Source organism: Balaenoptera ricei, chromosome 19 (genome assembly GCF_028023285.1).
Source record: "Balaenoptera ricei isolate mBalRic1 chromosome 19, mBalRic1.hap2, whole genome shotgun sequence".
In the NCBI taxonomy this organism is placed as follows: Eukaryota; Metazoa; Chordata; class Mammalia; order Artiodactyla; family Balaenopteridae; genus Balaenoptera; species Balaenoptera ricei.
This window is the reverse complement of record NC_082657.1, coordinates 14,887,258-14,902,441: the sequence shown is the minus strand read 5'-3', so window position 1 is coordinate 14,902,441 and position 15,184 is coordinate 14,887,258. Positions and strand designations below refer to the sequence as shown.

At 39.6% G+C, this 15,184-nt stretch overlaps 1 long non-coding RNA gene across 1 annotated transcript in view; it reads left to right on the top strand.

Annotated features, from left to right (window-relative positions):
* The window catches only part of LOC132354372 (uncharacterized), a 56,222-nt gene extending 41,686 nt beyond the window's left edge, over positions 1–14,536 (top strand). The window contains exon 8 of the long non-coding RNA XR_009499247.1: positions 14,112–14,536. This is a non-coding gene — a long non-coding RNA (uncharacterized LOC132354372). The remainder of the gene's footprint in view (positions 1–14,111) is intronic.
* Positions 14,537–15,184: the final 648 nt, after the last annotated feature.

The following is a 15,184-nucleotide window of genomic DNA, read 5'->3' as shown; positions in this document are numbered from 1 at the left end:
TTTCAAGCATCTTTTCTGACCACAACGTTTGAAACTAGAAATCAACGACAGAAAGAAAACAGGAAAAGAAGGAAAACAGAGACTAAACAACATGCTACTTTAAAACCAATGGATCAATGATGAAATCAAAGAAATCAGAAAACTCCTTGTGGCAAAAGAAAATGAAAACACATTACCAAATCTATGATGCACCAAAAACAGTTCTAGGAGGGAAGTTCATAATGATACAGGCCTTCCTCAAGAAGTAAGAAAAAAATCTAAAAAAAAAAAAAAAAAACAAGCTAGGGACTTCCCTAGTGGTCCAGTGGTAATGAATCCGCCTTACAGTGCAGGGGACACGGGTTCGATCCCTGGTCAGGGAACTAAGATCCCACATGCCGCAGGGCAACTAAGCTTGCATGCTTCAACTACAGAGGCTGCGTGCTGCAAACTACAGAGCCCACACAACCTGGAGCCTGTGCACCACAACTAGAGAGAGAAAACCCACATGCCACAACTAGAGAGAAGCCCACACACTGCAACAAAAGATCCCACATGCCTCGACAAAGATCCCACGTGCCTCAACTAAGACCCGACACAGCCAAAAATAAATAAAATAAATAATAAATAAATCTTAAAAAAAAAAAACCAACCTAAACTACCACCTAAAACAATTAGAAAAAGAACAAACAATGCCCAAAGTCAGCAGAAGAAAGGAAGTAATAAAGATCAGAGAGGAAATAAATGAGATTTTTAAAAAACAAGAGGGCTTCCCTGGTGGCACAGTGGTTAAAAATCCGCCTGCCAGGGCTTCCCTGGTGGCGCAGTGGTTGAGAGTCCGCCTGCCAATGCAGGGGACACGGGTTCAGGCCCTGGTCTGGGAAGATCCCACATGCTGCGGAGCAACTGGGCCCGTGAGCCACAACTACTGAGCTTGCGTGTCTGGAGCCTGTGCTCCGCAACAAGAGAGGCCGTGACGGTGATAGGCCCGTGCACCACGATGAGGAGTGGCCCCCGCTCTCCGCAACTGGAGAAAGCCCTCACACAGAGACAAAGACCCAACACAGTCAAAAATAAATAAATAAATAAATTTAAAAAATCCGCCTGCCAATGCAGGGGACACGGGTTCTAGCCCTGGTCTGGGAAGATCCCACATGCCGTGGAGCAACTAAGCCCATGTGCCACAACTACTGAGCCTGTACTCTAGAGCCCGTGAGCCACAATTACTGAGCCTGCGTGCTATAACTACTGAAGCCTGTGTGCCTAGAGCCTGTGCTCTGCAACAGGAGAAGCCACTGCAGTGAGAAGCCCATGCACCACAACGAAGAGTAGCCCTCACTCGCTGCAACTAGAGAAAGCCTGCGCACAGCAACTAAGACCCAATGCAGCCAAAAATAAATAAATAATTTTTTTAAAAAAATAGAAAAGATCAATAAAACCAATAACGGGTTCTGTGAAAAGTTTTTAAAAATGGACAAACCTTTAGCCACACTCACCAAAAAGAAGAGAGACAGGATCCAAATAAAATAAGAAATGAAAGAGGAGAAATAACCAATACCACAGAAATACAAGAAATCATGAAAGAACACTATGAACAGTTATATGCCAACAAATTGGACAAGCTAGAAGAAAGGGACAAGTTTCTAGAAGCAGAGAGCCTGCCAAGACTGAGTCAATTAGAAACAGATAATTTGAACAAACTGATCACTAGAAGTGAAATAGAATCTGTAATTTTAAAAACTCCCTACAAACAGAAGTCCAGGATTGGACGGCTTCACTGGGGAATTCTACAAAACATATAGAGAAAATTTAATAACTATCCTCAAACTATTCCAAAAAATTTAAGAGGAAGGAACACTCCCAAATTCATTTTTACAAGGCCACCATTACCCTGATACCAAAACCAGACACACTACAAAAAAAGAAATTACAGGTCAATATATTTGATGAATATAGATGCAAAAATCCTAAACGTATTAGCAAACCAAATCCAGCAATACATAAAAAGGATCATACACTATGATCAAGTTGGATTTATTCCAGGTTCACAGGGATGGTTTAACATTAGCAAATCAATCAATATGATACACCACATTAACAAAAGGAAGAATAAAAATCACATGATCATCTCAATAGACACAGAAAATCCATTTGACAGCATTCAACATCCATTCATGATAAAAATTCCTATCAAAGTATGAGAGTGTACATGGAACATATCTCAGTAAAATGAAGGCCATTTATGACAAACCTACAATTAACATAATACTCAATGTGAAAAGCTGAAAGCCTTTCCTCTAATATTTAGAAACAAGTAAAGGATACCTGCTCTTGCCACTTCTATTTAATACAGTGTTGGAAATCTTAGCCACAATCAGATAAGAAAAAGAACTAAAATGTATCCAAATTGGAAAGGAACAGGTAAAACTCACTATTTGCAAATGACATGTTAACCTATATAGAAAACGCCAAAGTGCCCACCCCAAAAATATAAGAAGTAATAAATGAATTCAGCAAAGCTGCAGGATACAAGATTAATATACAGAAATCTATGGTGTTTATTTACACTAATAATGAAATATAAGAAAAAGTGGGGAAAAATCCCATTTAAAAGTGTCAAAAACAATAAAATAACTAAACCTTAACCAATGAGGTGAAAGACCTATACACTGAAAACTATAAAACACTGATGAAGGAATTTGAAGATGATACAAAGAAATGGAAAGATACCACACACTCTTGGAAGAATTAATATTGTTAAAATGGCCATACTTCCCAAAGCAATCTACAGATTCAATGCAGTCCCTATCAAAATACCCATGACATTTTTCACAGAACTAGGACAAATAATCCTAAAATTCAAATGGAACCACAAAAGACCCAGAATTGCCTAAGCAATCCTGAGAAAAAAGAACAAAGCTGGACGTGTCACCTTCCTTGACTTCAGACTGTACTACAAAACTCCAGTAATCAAAACAGCATGATAAACTTCACTGCAGCACTATTTACAATAGCCAAGACATGGAAGCAACCTAAATGTCCATCAAGAGATGAATGGAGGGGGCAGCCCTGGTGGCGCAGTGGTTAGGAATCCACCTGCCAATGCAGGGGACACGGGTCCAAGCCCTGGTCTGGGAAGATCCCACATGCTGCGGAGCAACTAAGCCTGTGTGCCACAGCTAATGAGCCTGTGCTCTAGAGCCCATGAGCCACAACTACTGAGCCCGCATGCCACAACTACTGAAACCTGCGCACCGCACCTAGAGCCTGTGCTCCACAATAAGAGAAGCCACCGCAATGAGAAGCCTGCATACTGCAACGAAGAGTGGCCCCCGCTTGCCACAGCTAGAGAAAGCCTGTGTGCAGCAATGAAGACCCAATGCAGCCAAAAATAAATAAATTTAAAAAAGAGAGATGAATGGATAAAGAAGATATGGTATATATATACGATGGAATATTAGCCATAAAGAATGAAATAATGCTGTTTGCTGCAACATGGATGGACCTTGAGATTATCATACTAAATAAAAGTAAGCCAGACAGGGGGCTTCCCTGGTGGCGCAGTGGTTGAGAGTCTGCCTGCCAATGCAGGGGACACAGGTTCAAGCCCTGGTCTGGGAAGATCCCACATGCCATGGAGCAACTGGGCCTGTGAGCCACAACTACTGAGCCTGCGCGTCTGGAGCCTGTGCTCCACAACAAGAGAGGCCGCAATAGTGAGAGGCCCGTGCACCGCGATGAAGAGTGGCCCCCGCTTGCCACAACTAGAGAAAGCCCTCGCACAGAAACGAAGACCCAACACAGCAATAAAATAAATAAATTAAAAAAAAAAAGTAAGCCAGACAGAAAAAGTCCAGACGAAATGGCAAGTATCATACGATATCACTTATATGTGGAATATTAAAAAAATGATGCAGGGACTTCCCTGGTGGTCCAGTGGTTAAGACTCCACGCTCCCAGTCCAGGGGTTACAGGTTCAATTCCTGCTCAGGGAACTAGACCCCGCATGCTGCAACTAAAAGATCCCACATGCTGCAATGAAGACCCTGCATGCGGCAACGAATATGCTGCACACTGCAACTAAGACCCAGGGCAGCCAATGAATAAATAGATAAATATTGTTTTAAAAAGATACAAATGAACTTATTTACAAAACAGAAGTAGACCCACAGATACAGAAAACAAACTTATGGTTACCCAAGGGGAAGTGCAGGAGAGATAAATTAGGAGTTGCGGATTAACGTACACACTACTATATATAAAACAGATAACCAACACGGATCTACTGTATAGCACTGGGAACTATACCTAATACTTTGTAATAACCTATAAGGGAAAAGAATCTGAAAGATGTTATATGTATAACTGAATCACTTTGCTCTACACCTGGAACTAACAACATTGTAAATCAACTATTCATCAGTAAAAAAAACAACAACAACAACAAAAAACCCAGCATGGTATTGGCACAAAAATAGTCATGCAGGTCAATGGAGCAGAAGAGAGTCCAGAAATACACCTACGCACCTATGGTCAATTAATCTATGACAAAGGAGGCAAGGATATACAATGGAGAAAAGACATTCTCTTCAACCAGTGGTGCTGGGAAAACTGGACAGCTAAATGTAAGACAATGAGATTAAAACATTTACCTCACAACATATACAAAATAAACTCAAAATGGATCAAGAACCTAAATGTAAGACCGGAAACCATAAACTCCTAGAAGAGAACCTAGGTGAAACCTGTTTTGACATAAATCGTCACAATATTTTCTTAGATCAGTCTCCCAAGGCAAAAGAAATAAAAGCAAAAATAAAGAAATGGGACCTAGTTAAACTTAAAAGCTTTTGTACAGCAAAGGAAACTTTCAAAAAGACAAAAGGACAACCTACAGAGTGGGTGAAAATATTTGCAAGCAGTTCAACCAACAAGGGGTTAATATTCCAAAATATACAAACAGCTCATATAAATCAATATGAAAAAACAAACAACCCAATCAAAACATGGGCAGAAGACCTAAATAGACATTTCTCCTAAGAAGACATACAGATGGCCAACAGGCACATGAAAAGATGCTCAACATCACTAATTCTTAGAGAAATGCCAATAAAAACAACAATGAGATATCACCTCACAATGGTCAGAATAGTTATCATCCAAAAGTCTATAAATAAATGCTGGAGAGAGTGTGGAGAAAAGGGAACCCTCTTACAGTGCTGGTTGGAATGTAAATTGGTACAGCCACTATGGAGAACAGTATGGAGGTTCCTCAAAAAACTAAAAATAGACTACCATCTGATCCAGCAGTTCTATCCCTTGTATATATTTGGAAAAAACTAAAAACACTAATCAGAAAAGATACATGCACCCCAATGTTCATAGCAGCACTATTTACAACAGCCAAGCTATAGAAACAACCCAATTGCCCATCAACAGATGAATGGATAAAGAAGTTATGGTAGAAAACAAATGCTGGAGAGGGTGTGGAGAAAAGGGAACCCTCTTGCACTGTTGGTGGGAATGTAAATTGGTACAGCCACTATGGAGAACAGTATGGAGGTTCCTTAAAAAACTAAAAATAGAACTACCATATGACCCAGCAATCCCACTACTGGGCATATACCCTGAGAAAACCATAATTCAAAAACAGACATGTACCACAATGTTCATTGCAGCACTATTTACAATAGCCAGGACGTGGAAGCAACCTAAGTGTCCATCGACAGATGAATGGATAAAGAAGTTGCGGCACATATATACAATGGAATATTAGTCATCCATAAAAAGTAAAAAACGAAACTGAGTTATTTGTAGTGAGGTGGATGGACCTAGAGCCTGTCATACAGAGTGAAGTAAGTCAGAAAGAGAAAAACAAATACCGTCTGCTAACACATATATAAGGAATCTAAAAAACAAAAATGGTTCTGATGAACCAAGGGGCACGACAGGAATAAAGACACAGACTTAGAGAATGGACTTGAGGACATGGGGAGGGGGAAGGGTAAGCTGGGACGAAGTAAGAAAGTAGCATTGACATATATACACTACCAAATGTACAATAGGTAGCTAGTGGGAAGCAGCTGCATGGCACAGGATCAGCTCGGTGCTTTGCCACCACCTAGAGGGGTGGGATAAGGAGGGTGGGAGGGAGATGCAAGAGGGAGGGGATATGGGGATATACATATGCATATAGCGGATTCACTTTGTTATACAGCAGAAACTAACACAACATTGTAAAGCAATTATACTCCAATAAAGATGTTTTAAAAAAAAAAGTTATGGTAGAGATTGGTTCAAGATGGTGGAGTAGAAGGACGTGCGCTCACTCCCTCTTGCAAGAGAAATGGAATCACAACTAACTGCTGAACAGTTATCGACAGAAAAACACTGGAACTCACCAAAAAAGATACCCCACATCCAAAGACAAAGGAGAAGCTGCAATGAGATGGCACGAGGGGTGCAATCACAATAAAATCAAATCCCATAACTGCTGGGTGGGTGACTTACAAACTGGAGAACAATTATACCACAGAAGTCCACCCACTGGAGTGAAGGTTCTAAGTCCTACGGAGGGTTTCCCAACCTGGGGGTCTGGAAATGGGAGGAGGAATCCCCGGAAATCAGACTCTGAAGGCCAGCAGAATTTGATGGCAGGACTTCGACAGGAATGGGGGAAACAGAGACTCCACTCTTGGAGGGCACACACAAAGAAGGACCCAGGGGGAAGGAGCAGTGACCCGATAGGAGACTGAACCAGACCTACATGCTAGTGTTGGAAGGTCTCCTGCAGAGGCAGGGCATGGCTGTGGCTCACCGCAGGGACAAGGACACTGGCAGCAGAAGTTCTGGGAAGTACTCATTGGCGGGAGCCCTCCCGGAGTGGAGTCCACACACCATTAGCCCCACCAAACAGCCTGTAGGTTCCAGTGCTGGGTTGCCTCAGGCCAAACAACCAAAAAGGAGGGAACTCAGCCCCACCCATCAGCAGAGAAGTGGCTTAAAGTTTTACTGAGCTCTGCCCACCAGAGCAACACCCAGGTCTACACACCAACAGTCCCTCCCATCAGGAAGCTTGCACAAGCCTCTTAGCTTCATCCACCAGAAGGCAGACAGGAGAAACAAGAAGAACTACAGTCCTGCAGCCTGCAGAACGAAAACCATAATCACAGAAAGAAAGACAAAATGAAAAGGCAGAGACTATGTCCCAGATGAAGGAACAAGATAAAACCCCAGAAAACAACTAAATGAAGTGGAGATAGGCAACCTTCCAGAAAAAAAATTCAGAATAATGATAGTGAAGATGATCCAGGACCTCAGAAAAAGAATGCAGGCAAAGATCGAGAAGATGCAAGAAATGTTTCACAAAGACCTAGAAGAATTAAAGAACAAACAAACAGAGATGAACAATACAATAAGTGAAATGAAAAATACACTAGAAGGAATCAATAGCAGAATAACTGAGGCAGAAGAAAGGATAAGTGACCTGGAAGATAAAATAGTGGAAATAACTACAGCAGAGCAGAATAAAGAAAAAAGAATGAAAAGAATTGAGGACAGTCTTAGAGACCTCTGGCACAACATTAAATGCACCAACATTCAAATTATAAGGGTCCCAGAAGAAGAAGAGAAAAAGAAAGGGACTGAGAAAATATTTGAAGAGATTATAGTTGAAAACTTACCTAATATGGGAAAGGAAATAGTTAATAGGTCCAGGAAGCAGACAGAGAGTCCCATACAGGATAATTCCAAGGAGAAACACACCAAGACACATATTAATCAAACTATCAAAAATTAAATACAAAGAAAAAATATTAAAAGCAGCAAGGCAAAAACAACAAATAACACACAAGGGAATCCCCATAAGGTTTACAGCTGACCTTTCAGCAGAAACTCTGCAAGCCAGAAGGGAGTGGCAGGACATATTTAAAGTGATGAAGGAGAAAAACCTACAACCAAGATTACCCAGCAAGGATCTCATTCAGATTTGATGGAGAAATTAAACCTTTACAGACAAGCAAAAGCTAAGGGAATTCAGCACCACCAAACCAGCTTTACAACAAATGCTAAAGGAACTTCTCTAGGCAGGAAACACAAGAGAAGGAAAAGACCTACAGTAACAAACCCAAAACAATTTAGAGAATGGTAATAGGAACATATATATCGATAATTACCTTAAATGTAAATGGATTAAATGCTCCAACCAAAAGACACAGACTTGCTGAATGGATACAAAAACAAGACCCATATATATGCTGTCTACAAGAGACCCACTTCAGACCTAGAGACACATACAGACTGAAAGTGAGGGGATGGAAAAAGATATTCCATGCAAATGGAAATCAAAAGAAAGCTGGAGTAGCAATACTCATATCAGATATAATAGACTTTAAAATAAAGAATGTTACAGAAGACAAGAAAGGACACTACATAATGATCAAGGGATCAATCCAAGAAGAAGATATAACAATTATAAATATATATGCACCCAACATAGGAGCACCTCAATACATAAGGCAAATGCTAACAGCTATAAAAGATGAAATCGACAGTAATACAATAATAGTGGGGGACTTTAACCCTCACTTACATCAATGGGCAGACCATCCAGACAGAAAATTAATAAGGAAACACAAACTTTATAGCTACTTTATTTATTTATTTATTTATTCTTCGCTGTGTTGGGTCTTCGGTTCGTGCGAGGGCTTTCTCTAGTTACGGCAAGTGGGGGCCACTCTTCATCGCGGTGCGGGGACCGCTCCTCATCGCGGTGCGCGGGCCTTTCACTATCGCGGCCCCTCCCGTTGCGGGGCACAGGCTCCAGACGCGCAGGCTCAGCAGTTGTGGCTCACGGGCCCAGCCGCTCCGCGGCATGTGGGATCTTCCCAGACCAGGGCTCGAACCCGTGTCCCCTGCATTGGCAGGCAGATTCTCAACCACTGCGCCACCAGGGAAGCCCCCACAAACTTTAAATGACACAACAGACCAGATAGATTTAATTGATATTTATGGGACATTCTATCTGAAAACAGCAGATTACACTTTCTTCTCTCAAGTGCACATGGAACATTCTCCAGGATAAATCACATCTTGGGTCACAAATCAGGCCTCAGTAAATTTAAGAAAATTGAAATTGTATCAAGCATCTTTTCTGACCACAATGCTATGAGATTAGAAATAAATTACAGGGAAAAAAAAGTAAAAACACAAACACATGCAGGCTAAACAATACACTACTAAATATCCAAGAGATCACTGAAGAAATCAAAGAGGAAATAAAAAAATACCTAGAGACAAATGACAATGAAAACATGACGATCCAAAACCTATGGGATGCAGCAAAAGCAGTTCTAAGAGGAAAGTTTATAGCAATACAATCCTACCTCAAGAAACAAGAAACATCTCAAATAAACAATCTAACCTTACACCTAAAGGAACTAGAGAAAGAAGAACAAACAAAACCCGAAGTTAGTCGAAGGAAAGAAATCATAAAGATCAGAGCAGAAATAAATGAAATAGAAACAAAACAATAGCAATATCAATAAAACTAAAAGCTGGTTCTTTGAGAAGATAAACAAAATTGGTAAACCTTTAGCCAGACTCATCAAGAAAAACAGGGAGAGGAGTCAAACCAACAAAATTAGAAATGAATAAGGGGAAGTTACAACAGACACCGCAGAAATACAAAGCATCCTGAGAGACTACTACAAGCAACTCTATGCCAATAAAATGGACAACCTGGAAGAAATGGACAAATACTTAGAAAGGTATAACCTTCCAAGACCAGGAAGAAATAGAAAATATGAACAGACCAATCACAAGTAACAAAATTGAAACTGTGATTAAAAATCTTCCAACAAAAGTCCAGGACCAGATGCTTCATAGGTGAATTCTATAACACATTTAGAGAAGAGCTAACACCCATCCTTCTCAAACTCTTCCAAAAAAGTGCAGAGGAAGGAACACTCCCAAACTCATTCTACAAGGCTACCATCACCCTTATACCAAAACCAGACAAAGATACTACAAAAAAAGAAAATTACACACCAATATCACCGATGAATATAGATGCAAAAATCCTCAACAAAATACTAGCAAACAGAATTCAACAACACATTAAAAGGATCATACACCATGATCAAGTGGGATTTATCCCAGGGATGCAAGGATTCTTCAATATACACAAATCAATCAATGTGATACACCATATTAACAAACTGAAGAATAAAAACCATATGATCATCTCAATAGATGCAGAAAAAGCTTTTCACAAAATTCAACACACGTTTATGATAAAACTCTCCAGAGGGACTTCACTGGTGGCGCAGTGGTTAAGAATCTGCCTGCCAATGAAGGGGACATGGGTTCGAGCCCCAGTCCAGGAAGATCCCACATGCCATGGAGCAACTAAGCCCATGCGCCACAACTACTGAGCCTGCGCTCTACAGCCCACAAGCCACAACTACTGAGCCTGAGTGCCACAACTACTGAAGCCTATGTGCTTAGAGCCTGTGCTCTGCAACAAGAGAAGCCACTGCAATGAGAAGCCCGTGAACCACAGCGAAGAATAGCCCCTGCTTGCTGCAGCTAGAGAAAGCCCACGCACAGCAATGAAGACCCAATGCAGCCATAAATAAATAAATAAATAAGCAAATACTTTTATTTATTTATTTATTTTAAAAAAACTCTCCAGATATTGGGCATAGAGGGAACCCACCTCAACATAATAAAGGCCCTATACAACAAACCCACAGTAAACATCATTCTCTATGGTAAAAAACTGAAAGCATTTCCTCTAAGATCAGGAACAAGACAAGGATATCCACTCTCACCACTATTATTCAGCATAATTTTGGAAGTCCTAGCCATAGCAATCAGAAAAGAAAATGAAATAAAAGGAATCCAAATCAGAAAAGAAGAAGTAAAACTGTCACTGTTTGCAGACGACATGATACTTATACATAGAGAATCCTAAAGATGCCACCAGAAAACTACTAGAGGTAATCAATGAATTTGGTAAAGTTGCAGGATACAAAATTAATGCACAGAAATCTCCTGCATTCCTATACACTAACAATGAAAGATCAGAAAGAGAAATTAAGGAAACAATCCCATTCACCATTGCAAGAAAAAGAATAAAATACCTAGGAATAAACCTACCTAAGGAGGTAAAAGACCTGTACTCAGAAAACTATAAGACACTGATGAAAGAAATCAGAGATGATACAAACAGATGGAGAAATATACCATGTTCTTGGATTGGAAGAATCAATATTGTGAAAATGACTATACTACCCAAAGCAATCTACAGATTCAATGAAATCCCTATCAAATTACCAATGGTATTTTTCACAGAACTACAACAAAAAAATCTTAAAATTTGTATGGCGACACAAAAGACCCCAAACAGCCAAAGCAATCTTGAGAAAAAAAAATCTGAGCTGGAGGAATCAGGCTCCCCCACTTCAGACTATACTACAAAGCTACAATAATCAAGACAGTATGGTACTGGCACAAAAACAGAAATACAGATCAATGGAACAGGATAGAAAGCCCAGAGATAAACCCACGTACCTATGGTCAACTAATCTATGACAAACGAGGCAATGATATACAATGGAGAAAAGACAGTCTCTTCAATAAGTGGTACTGGGAAAACTGGACAGCTACGTGTAAAAGAATGAAATTAGAACACTCCCTACACCATACACACAAAGAAAACCTCAAAATGAATTAAAGACCTAAATGTAAGACCGTACACTATAAAACTCTTAGAGGAAAACATAGGAAGAACACTCTGATATAAATCACAGCAAGATCTTTTTAGACCCACCTCCTAGAATAATGGAAATAAAAACAAAAATAAACAAATGGGACCTAATGAAACTTAAAAGCTTTTGCACAGCAAAGGAAACTATAAACAAGATGAAAAGACAACCCTCAGAAAGGGAGAAATATTTGCAAATGAATCAACGGATAAAGGATTAACCTCCAAAATATATAAACAGCTTATGCAGCTCAATATCAAAAAAAAACCCAGTCAAAAAATGGGCAGAAGACCTAAATAGACATTTCTCCAAAGAAGACATACAGATGGCCAACAAACACATAAAAAAATGCTCAACATCACCAATTATTAGAGAAGAGCAAATCAAAACTACAATGAGATATCACCTCACACCTGTTTAGAATGGGCATCATCAGAAAATCTACAAACAATAAATGCTGGAGACGGTGTGGAGAAAAGGCAACCCTCTTGCACTGTTGGTGGAAATGTCAATTGATACAGCCACTATGGAGAACAGTATGGAGGTTCCTTAAAAAACTAAAAATAGAATTACCATACGACCCAGCAATTGCACAACTGGGGATATACCCAGAGAAAACCATAATTCAAAAACACACATGCACCCCAATATTTATTGCAGCACTATTTACGATACCCAGGACATGGAAACAACCAAGATGTCCATCAACAGAGGAATGGATAAAGAAGATGTGGTACATATATACAGTGGAATATTACTCAGCCATACAAAGGAATGAAATTGGGTCATTTGTAGAGATGCGGATGGACCTGGAGACTGTCATACAGAGTGAAGTAAGTCAGAAAGAGAAAAACAAATATTGTATATTAACACATATATGTGAAATCTGGAAAAATGGTTCAGATGAACCGGTTTGCAAGGCAAAAATAGAGACACAGATGTAGAGAACAAATGTATGGACACCAAGGGGGAAGGGTTGGGGGGAGATGAATTGGGAGATAGGGATTGACATATATACATTAATATGTATAAAATAGGTAACTCATAAGAACCTGCTCTATAGAAAAGTGAATAAAATAAATTTCAAAAATTCAAAAAAAAAAAAAAAAAAAAAAGAACCTGCTGTATAGCACAGGGAACTCCACTTCACTGTACAGTAGAAACTAACACAACATTGTAAAACAACTATACCCTAATAAAAAAAAAAGTTATGCTATATATACACAATAGAATATTATTCAGCCATAAAAATGAATGAAATTCTGCCATTTGCAGCAACATGGATGGACCTAGGGAATATTATGCTTAGTGAAATAAGTCAGAGAGTGAAAGACAATTACTATATGATATCACTTATATGTGGAATCTAAAAAAAAAAAGACACACTAATGTATATGTAAAACAGAGACTGACTCAGATAAAGCAAAAAAAACTAGAGGGTACTAAAGGGGAGAGGAAAGAGGGAGGGGCAAATTAGGAGTATGGGATTAAGAGATACAAACTACTATGTATAAAATAGATAAGCAATAAGGATATATTGTATAGCACAGGGGATTATAGCCATTATCTTGCAATAAACTTTAATGGAGTATAATCTGTAAAAATACTGAAGCACTATGCTGTACACCTGAAACGAGTATGATATTGTGAATGAATTATACAAATAAATAAATAAGAAGGCATAATAAATAAAACAATGAATCATATTACATGGATCAATTTAATGAAAAACAAACTATTACTAATCATTATGAAATAGATAATTTGAAGAGCCCTATACAACTATTAAGGAAATTGAATTCATAATTTAAAATCTCCCCCTGGGCTTCCCTGGTGGCACAGTGGTTGAGAATCTGCCTACCAATGCAGGGGACACGGGTTCGAGCCCTGGTCTGGGAAGATCCCACATGCCGCGGAGCAGCTGGGCCCGTGAGCCACAACTACTGAGCCTGCGCGTCTGGAGCCTGTGCTCTGCAACAAGAGAGGCCGCGATAGTGAGAGGCCCGCGCACCGCGATGAACAGTGGCCCCCACTTGCCACAACTAGAGAAAGCCCTCACACAGAAACGAAGACCCAACACAGCCATAAATAAATAAATAAATAGATAGATAGATAAATACACAAATTAAGCAATGTGAATACCATAAAAAAAAAAATCTCCCCCAAAATACAATCTCTAGGCTCAGATAAGACCCAACACAGCCATAAATAAATAAATAAATAAATAAAGCAAGCAAGCAAGCATGACACAAATTAAGCAATGTGAATACCATTAAAAAAAAAATCTCCCCCAAAATACAATCTCTAGGCTCAGATAATTTTGGTAGAGAATTCTTCCAAACTTTTTTTTTCCTTTCTTTTTAGCTTTCCACAGGATCAGTTGAACTGCCAAACATTTAAAGAACCAACTCCAATTCTAGACAACCTCTTCGAGAAGCATAGGATCACTTATGGAGCCAGAACGAACTTTATACCAAATGCCAGTATTCATTCTATGAAGCCAGTATTGACAAGACACCAAAACCAGACAGTCCAAAAAAGAAAACTACCAACAAATATTTCTCATGAATATAGCTGCAAACTCCTTAGCAAAATACTAATAGAATTTAGCAGCATATAAAGAATTAGTGGGCTTCCCTGGTGGCGCAGTGGTTGAGAGTCTGCCTGCCAGTGCAGGGGACACGGGTTCGAGCCCTGGTCTGGGAAGATCCCGCATGCCACGGAGCAACTGGGCCCGTGAGCCACAATTGCTGAGCCTGCGCGTCTGGAGCCTGTGCTCCGCAACAAGAGAGGCCGCGATAGTGAGAGGCCCGCGCACCGCGATGAAGAGTGGTCCCCACTTGCCGCAACTGGAGAAAGCTCTCGCACAGAGACGAAGACTCAACACAGTCGTAAATAAAGAAATTCTAAAAAAAAAAAAAAAAAAAAAAAAAAAAAATTAAAAAAAAAAAAAAAGAATTAGTATTAATCATGCCAAGTAGGGTTCATTCAATACATGCAAGGCTGGTTCAATATTTGAAAATCAATGTAATCTGCCATATTAACAGACTAGAAAATTACTTGATCATATCAATTGATGTAGAAAATGTATTTGACAAAATTCATAACCCATTCATGATTTAAAAAAAAAACTTTCAGAAACTAGGAATGATTGGGTAGCTTCTTCAACTTGATAAAGAGTATCTACAACAAATCTACAGTTATCATCGTATGTAACGGTGAATGACTGAATGCTTTACCTGTAAGACTGGGAACAAGGCAAAGACGTTCACTCTCACCACTGCTACTCAACATAACTCTATAAGTTCTACGCAGTGAAATAAGGCACAACAGGGATTTAAACATTTACAGCTCAGAAAGGAGTGCCTAAAACTGTCCCTTTTTGCAGATGATGTGATGGTTTATGTAGAAAATCCCACGGAATCTACTACAGACGA